Raw genomic sequence first — 14,540 nt, forward strand, 5'->3', positions numbered from 1 at the left:
GACAAACCCACTCCTAAGGATGCTAGGAATAAGCTGTGACTATGAAAAGCAGTATTTGAGTTTCAAGGTGACTACTTTAATCACACCCTTTTAATCCTAACTTCAAATAAGATGACTTGTGTCTTGCTAGCAAATTCTGAGGTAGTAAAGGAATAGCTAACAAATTGTGAGAATCTTGTAATAATCCAGAAAAGATATGAAATAAGTAAGGGAAAAGGATAAAAAGAAAAAAAAAGCCAGAGCAATTAAGCCTATATTCAACCATATGTGTTTTATTACTATATTAACAATGTCTTACCTTGTGGAATTCTCTTCTGAGAAAAATAGATACAATTTTGTCCCTAAAAAAATTTCAGGTAGAAAAGTTGAAATGTTAGTTTCAAATAGAAAGTCTTTTGAAAATGAAAAGTTACAAAATGCTAGCATCGTACATTTAGATTATTATGACATTTGGTATTAACAAAGCTTAAGAAATATTAAGTCTCAAATAATAAAAGTATGTTATCTTCATTAAAATATTTATTATAAAATTTATTATTGTATTATAAAAATACTCTACTATCAAATTATTTTTGCTAAGTACATAATAATGAGTGGCACATTTTCATATTCTAAGACATTAGTACTTAATTGGGTTTTACTCTTGCCAAGATTTGATATTCTGAAGGGTACCTTTTTTTTTTTTAGCTATTCTACATGTCATAAAAGTCATCCCTTTAAAGTGTAAAATTCAGTTACACAACCATCACCACCACCTAATTCTAGAACATTTTCATCACTCCAATAAGAAACACTATTCTGAAGGGTATTTTTATTCCCAGGAAGAAACATCTTAACAAATTTAATTTAAAAGATATACAAGAAGCATACTCTTTACAACACTATGATCAAATTTGTTTTTTTTTAAATGTGTAGAACAAAGACCAGAAGGGAAAACAAATATCCAAAAATTATAAGAGTGGCTGTATTTGGAGAACATTATTATAGTGACTCTTTTTCATATATTTCCTCAAAACTAAAATTTTATAATATTAACTTTATAGTTCTTAAAAAAGTAAAGCAAAAACATACATTTTCTAGAGATATAAGCTAGAATTTGTTCTACAACCCAAAGGAAAAACAGAAATACAAGTTGACACTTTTTTAAAAGTCCACTATATTTTTTATTAAATGTTTTTCAAAGTAGATAAAGTAAGTATAAAGTTAAAAAAAAAAATTTGGCCACACTTACTAATCTGGTTGAAAAGCCACAGCTGCATCTTACTTTATGACAAATTGACTGTTTCATTACTTTGGCATCTGGGCATCTACTTCTTAATGGTCATTTCTGAAATAAAAATGTAATTAAGAACATATTATAACAAAAATATAAAATCTTTAAGGACAATTATCTAAGTATTAGTGACTAGAGGGAACTATCAAAACAGTTCTTAAGCAACCTTCTAATAAAAAACATTAACTGGGCTGAGAATGAGGTGGGAGAGACCACAATTATACAGTTATGCTACACATTCTCAGTATAAAAATCTACAACCGCTTCAGTCCTCAATCCCTTTCACCCATCAGACTCTTGCAATTCCTAAGGATGCCACTTACAGACCGGAAAAAGAGGAAAGGAAGACGTAGAAAAGGAACCCTAAAATTGCACATCTGGCTTTTTGGTTTTGTTTTTCTGGCTGCACCATGCAGCTTTCGGGATCTTAGTTCCCCAACCAGGGATGGAACTCAGGCCCAGGTAGTGAAAGCGCCGAGTCCTAACCACTGGACTGACAGGGAATTCCCTAAAATTGCACATTTGAAAACAGTAAGTTAATTGCTTATTTATTATGCTTATCTGTTTCTCCCTCACATCTATAAGAAATCTAAGCTCCAAAGGAGATTTTTTTCTGTCTTATTTGCTGGTATCTCTTGAGCACCTAAGACAATGACTGCCATGCCCTAAGTGTTCAGTAAATATTCATCGAAAGAATGAATAACTTTATGAATGATTTAATGTTAATTGATGAAATATTTAACCAGACAGTATGTCAAAATGGCAGTCTCAAAATGTCATTTCTTCCATACATACACCATTAATGTTAATGCCAACTACATCATCAGTATTGTTTCTTTTCGCCAACAAACAAAGCCCATAATTAAAAGACAATCAAGGGCTTCCCTGGTGGCGCAGTGGTTGAGAGTCTGCCTGCCGATGCAGGGGACACGGGTTCGTGCCCCAGCCCGGGAAGATCCCACATGCCGCGGAGTGGCTGGGCCCGTGAGCCATGGCCGCTGGGCCTGCGCGTCCGGAGCCTGTGCTCCGCAACGGGAGAGGCCACAACAGTGGGAGGCCTGCATACCACAAAAAAATAAATAAATAAATAAAAGACAATCAAGACATGGTCCCCGAACTTCAAGGAACAGAATAAAGGCATCTATTACTTTGTAATTTTATTAGTGCAACCTCTGGGAAAGACTCCTAGAAGGGGAACTGCTGGACGTGTGATCTTCCTAAATATTGCCAAATAGTGTGGGTGAGGGTCTTTTTCTTTTGCAAACATGTATGTTCTTTGAGGAGACAGCTAGGAATATAAGAATAAATCTATTATAAGGAGTGAAAAGTTGATCTCAACAATAACCCTCAAGGAACCCAGTAGTACCCCGTACTTCCCATCCTGTAGCTGAATTAATATTCCACAAAATGCTGCTCTTTTAGTAAAAAAAAATTGGGGGGGGGGAATACAAATATTATTACAGAATTGCTTTTCTTCCTTTCAACAAGTGGTGGAAGAATAAACCAAAATCATTTTTAAATGGTTGTCTACAGAGAAAAGAGAAAGCAAGTTGGAAAGGACAGGCATGCAAGTTAGACTCCTCAGAATATATCTTGTTTCATAGTTTCTACTTTGAAGACATGTTTTAAAGTCAAATGAACATCAAACGATAATGACATTTTGAACATCAAAATGATAATGACTACCACTGACTGAAACATTAAATGTATTTTTTTTAAATCCATCATCTTTGGTTGTCACTAGAGCAAGAACTAATTATCCTGAAAATTGATAATAGAAAAGAATCAAGTATTTATCCAGCCTTTCTTATATGAAAGGTATCCCCAGAGTAACCAGGCAGTCAGTAAGTGAAAGCCCTCTTTTATAGGATTCCAAAAAATAAATGTAGAAGGAATGACAGAATTAGAGAATACCCATTTTGTAATAGTTAATGAAATAATAAATCTAAAAATTGATCAATGGTTGCTAAAACCATTAGATAAAAGGTTGATGGGAAACTTTATAATGGATAATCAGGCTACAAAACCTGAACCCAGTGATTAACCTTAACATCATTAAAAAGGGATCAACCAGAGTTCATGCGCAGAAGTATTCATCACTGTTCATTAGGTATTTATCCTGGGAGCTCCAATTTCAAAAGATATCCATAATATGACCACTTTTACCACCTCCACTCTTATGATGGTCCAAGCCACCTTATTTCTCATCTGCATTACTGTAATAGTTCTCCATTTGATCTCCTAGCTTCTTCCCTTGCTCACCTCAACAAATCAGTCAGATTAGTGCTTTTCAAAAGAAAATCAGATCATGTCATTCTTCTGCTCAGACCCTCTAATTGAGTACATCTCATCAGTTTCAAAGCCAAAATCCTTACAAAGACCATAAGGACCACGATCTGATTTTACCTTCCCCAACTCTAAACTTATCTCCTACCACTCTCCCTCTTGTTCACTCCATTTTAGGCACATTGACCTCTTTCCTTAAACACATCAAGCATGTTCTCACTTCAGTGCCTCAGGACTTGTACTAATTCCTCCTTCACTTCCTTTAGGACTTGGTTTTTAAAAGTTATCTAATTAAAGAGATACACCCTGGTATCCCAGGCAAGCCCAAAATATCTGCCTCGGATTTCCTCATCTGGCAGAGAATATGTAAGGATAAGTCAGTCATAAATTTTGGAGATGATAATCATTTGAAACACAAATGTAATCAATTTTCGTATCTTTGTATCTAAATATCTATGAAGTTATACTGTCTCTTTTAAAAGATTCTTATGGTCCAAACTTCAAAGAATTAATGAAGATATAGCTACCATAGTGTGCGTGGCTTTTTTTTTTCAGTTTTTCTTTTGTTTTTAAATCATCTGTATCATAACCCTAGAAAGAAGTGGTGAAAGATTTGAATTATATGAGTCCCATTAAAAAATAACTAGCAAAATAAATGGCATTCCCTTTCCTCCCACTCCTTTAGGGATTTGTTTGAGATTACATTATAAAATTCCAAGTAATCTCAGAAAAAGTTTAACTACTTCCACATTTATCTGTTACCTTTTAGGCACCATGACCACCAGAAAGAATCAAAAGAACTCACAAACTGTAACATGACTAGACTAGCTATGACATGGTAGGGATGTTTGAACTTAATTATTTTTCTTTAAATAAACAAACTCCTCCTGGGCTAAGGCCTACGCTGCCTTTTAAACATCCTGCGTGTGGTGGCCAAGCTTCAGGGTCTTAAGAGAAATAGCCAGGGGACAGAGAAAACAGCAAGTATGACTCAGTGATCATACTTAATAGTCTCTGAAGACCAAAACAAAGATACCAGTTCTGGCAAGAGTTCTCTAGAATTGCCCCAAAACTGACTTATCCACATACCTTTCATCTGAACAATCTATTTTCACTTAGTTTAAGGCTCACAAAGCATTTGTTATGTGCCTATCAGACCTTACGTACAAAAATAAACCAGAAGTATTATGAAAACCATCAGCTGGGGTTCTAAGAGTTAGATGATGAATCTAATGTTAAATCTGCTTTTTGGGGGAGGGACGTGAAGAGAACTCTTGAATATTGTTGTGCAGAAATGCCCCCATTCATCTGGAAATCAGACTTTCATCAAGTTCAACCACTTGAAAAAAGGCTAGATATTAAAGCAACCTTTTACTGAGCAACTTCTGTGTGCCAGAAATTTACATTAGCTTGCTTAATTCTCAGAGCTTCCCTACGGGAAAGGTATTAACAAAACAGAGTGGTGAAATAACTTGTGCAAACCAGAAAAAGACGGCTCCAAAATGCAAAATCTCAGCCTTTCTTTTTCACTGTTATAATCTGCAGTAAACTGGAATAAAACTATTAGTCACAAATACCACATTTGCCCCATAGGAGTAACATGTAAATCCAGGCTGCTCATTTGAGAAATTTGTTCCATTCTTCCACAGCTGTTTTAAATAAGAGGACAAAAGAGGAAGGTTCACTGTTGTACATTAATAAGAAACATGTAGCATTAGGGATGAATCAGAAGAATATGCTACATTTAGCTCTAAGGGAACTGAGTAAGAGAAAGTGAGGCACAGCATAGCTCACTAATTAGTATTCATTCATAATGATTAACCTGACTCAACTCTAAGTGACTGATGGCTATTCCATATGCACTGAGAAGTCAGGGAAGAAATGTTAAGACTTAATACAGTGGGTAACAGATATTTACCAAAATAGTTTCTGTAGTTTTCTGGATGTCTGAAATACTTCTCTTTCTCTCCTGATGTATAGATATATACATACACATACATACATTAAGGTTTTTCATTAACTTCTTAAATTTACAATAAAATTATTAGTTATAATTCCTAATTTTTCTTTTCCGGAAAATTCTCTCATGTGGAACATGAGAGAACATAGTTCCTGACACTATGAGATGACACTTATTGGCTTCAGTTCTTTATACTCAACAGAATCCGATTTTTTAACATGTCATTAATCAGAAAATATTTGTAGGAATATTTTCTTTCTAAACTGTACATTTAATTTGTTACTAGATGCACCCACTGCTTATCGTACAATGAAAGTAACATACCTATTCCAAAATAAAAAATCAAGGTGATTACCTAACTATCAAGACGCATTACTCTGGGACTTCCCTGGTGGTCCAGTGGGTAAGACTCCATGCTCCCAATGCAGGGGGCCCAGGTTCAATCCCTGGTCGGGGAACTGGATCCCACATGCACGCCACAACTAAGTGTCCATATGCTGCAACTAAAGATCCCACATGCCATAACTAAAGATCCCCCGTGCCACAATGAAGATCCCACGTGCCACAACTAAGACCCGGCACAGCCTAAATAAATTTTTTTTTTTTTAAAAAGACACATTACCCAGGAACTGTGGCCTTACTATACTAATGTCTTCAGTTATTTGGAGAAAGTGAAGACTGCTTGGAACAAATTATCCCTATTGACTAAAAGACACGCCATTTAAATAACTTACTGCTTTACACAGAGCAGAGACTCAACAGATTCATGATTAAAAGTTTCCCAAAGACCTAAATACATTATGCTAGTCTTCTAAATACTTGATTGTGTCCTGGGAATTTTCAGCATAAATTAACACACAAAAAAAACCTCCCTCACAATCTCAAATCATTGCACTAATGGTTAAGAATGATGAAGGAAAGGGGAGGGAAGGTAAGGACACACTCTTCCAGGATACCAATTATAAATAATGCAACCTTCACCTATGGTGTTTGCTGTTTTGTTTTGCATTTTAACAAAATGGAAGTACACAGCATATGGAGTATGTATTGTTTCTTGAAACTTTATCATACACACCTCCTCTCCCTATAGTTAGTTAGTGTTTGTCTCTTTCTCTCCTTCCCTTCCTTCCTCTTGCACACAATATGAATAACTGTTACTTTTTTAAACTTTGTTTTATATACAAACATGCTACTCACATTCTGGCTATGACAATAAAATATATTTCTTAGTTTAAAAAAAAAAAGACCTCTTAACATATGAGTCTATGTAGAACATTAAGGTAAATATCTCCTGGGTTTAGTTTTCTTCTATGTGTTCAACATTATACGTAATGAAGAGATATATACAAATAAATATCACAGAACCTGTGGCTTTACTGTTTTTCATGAATTTTAATACCACACACAATAAAATATTCACTATGGAGAGGAACTTGGTATTAAAGCAGATTTACTTTGACTCTATTCCAGGGGGTTGAGTTACTTGAATACCAAAAGACTTCAGTATTTGATAGTCTCTTCTTGAAGATGCTGTAATATGTATGTGCCCCACAAACTGTTACCCAACTGCATTAACTTCCTCAAAAGTGGAAACAACTTTTATAAAGCTCACTTCAAGCCCTTTCATTTTCTAGGGGATAACCAATAACTTCAAAAATAGAAGTCAACCTAGAAGAGTTACATTTTTTTTCCTAAATTCCTCCTTTATCTGCTAGGAAGAAAATACTATCTTCATTCTTTAGTAGTTCTGGTAGACTCCAAATACTTTTTAGCAATGTAACAGATACAATTTTTCGCCACACTCAAACTCTAATTTCTCATGGTAAGCACTGCACAAAGAACAATGAAAGAAAGAATGACCAATGCCTTCAAACTGGAAATTAGTTTCCAGCAAAATTAAAAGTAGAATTCATGTCTCATGGAAGAATTTTCAATAAATCCATATCACAAAGCAATCAATATAAGCTATACCTGTTTTCTCTGAACTACAACTATGAAATATTATTTCTCCTAAAATCCACAAACCTTTAGTTATGGCCATCAGATAATTCAAAGGAATTCAGTGGCCCTCTATAACTTGGTCCTCCTTCATTATACATAAAGAACTTGCCTAATATTCTATATTTAAATTGCATGTAGAAAGAAAAAATGGTAAGAAGGAGGGTGAAAAAGAAAACCTCATAAATTGGCCATATTAGAAACAACAGATTTTGAGACTGGGGGAAAAAAACTGAAATCATTTTATATTTTATAGGGGAAGAAACTTGAAGAAGCATATGAGCAAGGAAAGAACTGAAGTTCATATTATAAATGGTATTTTACCCTAGAATTACCAATTCCAACAGATCTAAAATAGGTGTTTTAGCTTAATACATACATAGCATATGTAATCAGAACGGATCGCAATGTTGAAGAGTTTAAATGAATGCATGAATTCTGAGTACAGTATATAAATTAAGGGAAATTAGAAATGGTCTATGTATCCTTTACTGATGACAGAATTCCAATAAGTAACCTGATTCCTTGGTGCAGCTTTTTAGGACAGTCTGTGCCGGATGGATCACTGCTCTCGCCCATTATGGCATTTCTTACTTAGATGACTAATTAAATGCACCATTAGCTAATGTTCATAACGATAAGAAAATATATGCCAATATCCTGTTTTCAACCTGGTAGCTTAATAAAAGGACTACTGCCCATTTGACGATTGCTGGTCCACTAAACCAGTTCATAAAAGAGGAATAAACCTCAAAGTTAAGTAGTGGAATAGCAGAGTATATATATAACATCAATTGCATTTATACAAAAACCCATTGTATACAGCCTGCACTGGACCAAAAATAAAAAAATTCACAGAGAAATAAGAGTTCTCAAATTTAAATCTATATTCTAGGAAAGATCAGATTAGGGTAAGGACAAAAAGCATAGTATATTCAATATTAAAAATATAATACTTAGAGAATAAAAATCACTTTCAACATCATGGACATTTACCTTACATTAAGTATTTCTCTATCACCCAACTCACATTTAGACTGTTTACAACAGTATGTATGTGGAAGGGCATTTGATCTACTCAATTTCACAAAAATTACAGCCTCCCATTTAGTCCCAAAGGCACAAGTGAACAAAATAACATTATTATAAAGTGCTGTCTTGGTAGCAAAGAAAAATATGCAGAACAGACAGACTCATACTAAAGGAATAATTAACAAGAGCTGTGGTTCATGAAGAAATACTCTAGCTTCGGTGACATCATGGTAACTACGAGAGTTTGCCTTTATGATTTTCCCCCCAAACCAAGTCGGATATGTCCCAAGTTAAATAACAGCTCCTGTTTCACTCCTAGATATCACTTTTTTTAGCTTTAAAATAGAAGTACATAAGTCAATTTAAAATGCAAACTGGTATAAAGGCTTAAAACTTATTGTTTAAAGAAAGCACTGATTCTAACTTAAAAAAAAAAGGCCTTAATGACTTTCCTAAAGCAGAGGAGGAGTTTCATCGTTTTCAACCTACCAATGCAAATAAAAAAGGCTATAAAGGATGCTGCTTTATATAGAATATTTATATAGAATAACATGCATGTGTCCCCCCATTCCTTCCATATATATTTGTCTCTGTCTCTCCCTCTCCCAGGGCTGTGTATGTGTATATGTGTGTGATGTTTCTTCCTCCCTGCCTCTATTTTAGTCACTCTATGTCCCCTCTCCTTCTTGCTGACTTCTATTACACTCTATAGCTGGCTTCTAAGCACTGATATTCAGAAAGAAAGCATTTTATCAGATTGTAGCCTGTGGCAAAGTGAATTAGAAAAATAGCCACAAAATGAAAAAAAGAAAAAAAAATCATTCAATTAGTTGAAAATAGATAAAATGAAAGCCACAAATTTTCCTTTAAAATGCCTAAATACATACCATACATATGACTTTAATAAAGTTAGTAGAGTTAATCTAGCAGATTTATTTACAGGATTTTGAGCTAAATATATGGGGAGAGGGGGTATTAAAAGAGTTAGTTTAATACAACAATTATGAGCACTGGCTTTGGAATCAGCTTTGAGTTCGTGTCCTAGCTCGACACTAACTGTATGATCTTGGGCAGGTTACTTACTCTCTCAGCCTATTACCTCATTTCTAATGTTGTGAGGATGGCCTGTGATAACACCTGTAAGACAGTTTGCATGGTACCTAGCACATAGTGAGGGCTCAGCACACATTACATCTAAAACGTGCAGTCAACGTTTATCACTCTTTTTGTCTGCCTAGCATCTGAACTTCCCTTCTTAAGTCTGGGAACTTCCCCACCTTATGTTTTCAGAAGATCAAAGAGTTTTCCACATCTTAAATTTAAGAACTTCACACCATCTCATGATTTCAGAAGATGAGACACTTTTCCGCATGTCCTACACGGCCAGGACACAGGCTATGCCAAACACACATGCCCAGCCCAGAGAAGAAATGGGCAACTAACAAGCAGGACAATAAGAGACCAGAAAGAACTCTCTCTCACACTAATGGTGGAGCAACTGCAGGAAGGTCAAGTCTGGGGCAGAGGTGGCAGCACTTATAGTCAACCAGTGCTAGCCGTGTCACTGGGGCAGGCTGTGGCGTCTGTCAGTCTGTCTCTAGATGGCACTGGCAACCTCATGGGAATCGTTGTGCAATGTGATTTCGGGCACTGTTTCTGGCTGCTCAGCCCTGAATCTGATTCTCTAACTCTCAAAACAATTTGATGAGCCACTGAGCTCTATCCAATATCCTTTTAAAATACACGATACGCTTTTACTGCCACCAAGAATTGTGACGGAAACAATCAGGCAGGGGGAACATCCATTCTCACCTACCCCACCCCCACAGGGGAAAAAGATTCTGTTTTTAATCTCTCCAAAGAAACACAAAAGTAATGTTCACTTTCAACCAACGGATTTATCCTGTGAAGTTTTGGAAACCTTATTTCTATAAATTTTGGATAATAATTTTCCTAATTTGGAATATGATAAATGTCTAATCAGTTTTAGATTTATTTCAAAGGAACACAGACAAGGCGAAGTGATGACATAGGAAAATACGCATGTGCAAGGAGTAAGTATCATTAAGGTAAGAGAAATTATCCCAACATGCCTGAAATCAACCTCACTGTATTCCCAAGCGCCTTCTTCCCAGCAGGAGCTTTTCACTTGGGGTTCTATAACCAAGGAGTCCCTCCTCCTCTTAAGGGTTATTTTAAGGTCCAAAAAATTTTAATTATCATCAAAAGGCCTTAAACATTCGTATTTTGTTTTAGCAAATAACTCTAAAATATTTGTATAACAAAACCATTCAATTCTCTGTTAAAACAGTGCAGAGCAAGTCAGTGCCTGATTGCCACAGGCTGATTTTTCAGTATGTAAAATACACTCCTCTCCCTCTGCCAGATTTCTCTGCATGGCCATTTTATAGTTCAGTAATGCTTTTTCCACTGTTTAGAATGTTAAAACTCAAATCTGTTCATTTTATTACTTGTCAATATAAATGTAATATAAGGTTTGTCGGGAGTGTGAAAATGGCGGGTTAAATATGTACTTTTTTAACCCCAGGAGCCAGTTACCATATAGAGTTGAATGTTTTAATGAATAAAAGAGCAATCTAAACAAAAGAGCAATCTTTAAAAAGTGATAGTCTTTTCAGATTAAAATTAAAAAAAAAAGAATCAAGCATTTAGAAATGTATATTGACATCTAATCTATAGCTATCATTAAAAACTCAGTAGAAAAAAAACTGAATTTCGACAGAGATTTGTGAAAGAAAATTAAAAAGGCCACAAAATTGTAGGGCTCATGACAATAATACATTAGCGCTATGTTACAGGACAGAAGCTGTTGAGACCTTGAGAGTTAAGCAACTTACCCAAGGAACCTATCTTCTGATTTAGCTGAGTGATGTCATTAAAACACCTTCAGCTTGTTCTTCAAACATTCAAAATAAAGTTAATTGCACATTGCACACCATATGGTATTAATTCCTGGATTTAAAATGACAAAAAGTACTAAATCCAAGGCAAGTAATTTCAAAACTCAACTGTTAATACTCTTTTTAATATAAAGTTCTGACTTACGATAATTTATAAATACCCTGGACTTATCAATGTAGAAAAAATCATCAAGAAATGTAAAAACTTTTCATAGTATCCATAACTCCCAAGGTGTGTAAAATCATTTTTGCCTAAGTGCTGAGGGCTATTCCATTAATCACCAGTCATAATTTATTGGCTGTTATTTCCCGGATTCTGTCAGAACATAACTTATACTAAACACCACGTATTTAAATTTATGCCATTTAACAACAACAAAAAAAAATTTTCTGGTCATAATCTACCTGCTCTAAAAAGATACCATAATCCCTCATGGAAAAGTTCCTTTGTATTTGGTTACATTATATTAAACACAGAAGGAGCTCTGTACTCAGGAGAGTAAGAAGAAAAAGTTCACAAAAAATCAAACTCTTCTTTAAATGAGGCATGTCCAAGTCAGCCTAACAAACTAGCTATATTTACGTTTCATGAGAGGCCTAGGAGAAGCAGGTCTAAAAAAGAACTAAGGCTAGCTTTGGATGACTACCCTGTTATGAAGAGTAACTTATGCTATGAAACTACAGTTAACAGCCAAAACGTTTAAAAAAAAAAAAAAAAAAAGGAAGCCAACAGACTCCCCATCAAAATAAGGTGCAAGAACAAAAAGTACATGATACCCAGAAGAGAACAGGGAGTAAGTATGTGTATAAAGAGACAAAGAAGGTTTACAGCAAAAATGGCAAACCCAAGGCACATGTACTGCTATTTCCCCTTCTTCAAAACTGGCCTATGCAAGTAACAGGTGACAGCTCTGTAGAGGTTAGCAAAGGCCTCAAAATCCTCTAGATGGCTATTACAAAGAAATGGGAATTATCAGACCAAGCAAAATACTGCCATTCCCTGTTTAGACTGACTGGAAGAATGTTACTCAGAAAAACTATTAAGGAGGAAAGGAGTGTTAAGGAAAAACAATAACAGTAAGCCACAAATATTTACTGAACTATTTGTTTTATTTTTAAGGTTACATACACTGTTTCATTTAGTCCTCACGACAAACTTCAAAACTACTCTTACACCCACTATACAGACAGGAAAAACACCGAGGCTTACAGAATTTTAAACAACCAACTTGCCAGAGTCATACATACACTAGTGGTGGTACTGGAGCTCTAACATGGACCTGAGCACTTTACCATTCCTTTTAATGGATCGGGCAGTTCAACTGACCTAACCCTCTATCCATCCTCCCATGTAAATCCACCAGGACAGATTTTTTTTAAGTAAAAGTTTAATTATTTAAGTATTAGCATGTTTCTAATTGAAAGTCTGGAAAATACAATGGATGTACCAAAAGTCCTATCTTTTTTATTGCTTTTATAATTAGCATTTTAACGAACACCTTGTACATAAATCTCTGTGCACATTTTTATTCCATTTATAAAATATTATAAATGGAATTCTGGTCAAACAGTGTGAATATATTCTGCCAGAACATCTGATTTTAATATTACTGAATTGATGAAGAGATTATGGTTCCTTAAGAAAAACAACTGTGCCTTATTCTCCCTTACCCACAATGCCTAGGCACATGAGCAAGTCTTCTCATGACTGCTTAATGAATGGAGGGTTCTCTCCCCTTAGCACACAGTCAGAGACTTGGAGAAGAGAAAAATAAACAGAGCAGGCTCCCAAATTAGAAGACAACAGTTATGCCACATATCGAATTCATTAGTGGGCTGCATAAAACTCTTCTTAGGGAGAGAAGAACATGAACGTTAACATTGCCATTCAATGTATTTCCATGTGTTTAAAATATATTTCCATGTGTTTGGTTATTTTATAGTACATTTAAAGAATACAGTATTTTAGTAGGTATATAACACACTGAAGACATTACTTCTCCCAGTTTATTATCTATATGCCTTAATCTGCTATTGTCCATGGAAATCATTTCAGAACACGTTCATATAGAAAATTCAGAGCTAAATATTTTAATAGTAACTAGAGTTGCTATTTTACTTTGATTTTCCATATCACCTATTTCCATCAAGTTCTAATGATATCATAGCAGGCAATGTCCCCATAAAGATGAAAAAGATTGACAACAAAACATTGTATCAGCAGGCACTGATCCAGCACTTTAGACGTATTAATTTAATCTTTATGACATTACATGATATTATGATTATTAATCTCTCTATTTTATAGGTAAAGAAACTGAAACAGAGAGAGATTAGAAACCTGCTTGTTTTGGGACTTCCCTGGAGGTCCAGTGGTTCAGACTCTGCGCTTCCACTGCAGGCGACACAGGTTCGATCCCTGGTTGGAAACTAAGATCCCGCGTGCCACGCGAGTGCAGCCAGAAAAAAAAGAAACTTGCTTGTTTTTTTGAACCTAGGTATTCTGGCAGCCACACTTCTAATCACTACACAGAACTGACTCGCAGCATCAAGCAAAAAGCACTGAACAGCTTTCCGTGGACATTGGTGACACAGGACACAATGAGAGTATGCGTCCCAGAAAATAGGAAATTCAACCAATCCAGGTGGATTATTTACTCATTAGGTAAATAATTATTTATTATGGATCAAAAACTGTATCAAAATTGGGAGTATTCTCCTAACCTTGAGAAATACTAGGTCTAAGAAAGGTGGAGACAGACCATCATAAGATAGATATCTAGTGTAAATAGACAGATCTAACCTCGCTAGAATAAAATAGAATTTTTACAAGTGCTATGGCACAGAAGGCATTATTAACTCTGTCTAGGGCACTCAGAGAAGCTGCACAGAGGAGGAAATACCTCAACTACACCTTGAATAACAGACTTGTACAGAAATTTGTAGCTAACAGTCTATCTCCCCACAGAAGGGTCACTGCTGTGAAACTGCTGCAGTAGCACAAAACATGTCTCAGCACTGCGGAACCATCTTAGGTTTGCTGGAGGAAGAGTATGGGGCTGCAATAGGT

General features: G+C 35.4%; 1 protein-coding gene across 3 annotated transcripts in view; it reads right to left on the reverse strand.

Annotated features, from left to right (window-relative positions):
- The window catches only part of FRS2 (fibroblast growth factor receptor substrate 2), a 116,902-nt gene that overhangs the window by 72,262 nt on the left and 30,100 nt on the right, over positions 1-14,540 (reverse strand). For all 3 annotated transcript variants that reach the window (XM_024736645.1, XM_024736646.1, XM_024736647.1), the window contains exons 2-3: positions 1,232-1,327; positions 299-341 (exon numbers count right to left, since the gene is read on the reverse strand). The gene's annotated coding sequence lies outside the window, so the exon portion shown is untranslated. The remainder of the gene's footprint in view (positions 1-298; positions 342-1,231; positions 1,328-14,540) is intronic.

Source organism: Neophocaena asiaeorientalis, unplaced genomic scaffold, assembly GCF_003031525.2.
Source record: "Neophocaena asiaeorientalis asiaeorientalis breed wild unplaced genomic scaffold, Neophocaena_asiaeorientalis_V1.1 scaffold134, whole genome shotgun sequence".
NCBI lineage: Eukaryota > Metazoa > Chordata > Mammalia > Artiodactyla > Phocoenidae > Neophocaena > Neophocaena asiaeorientalis.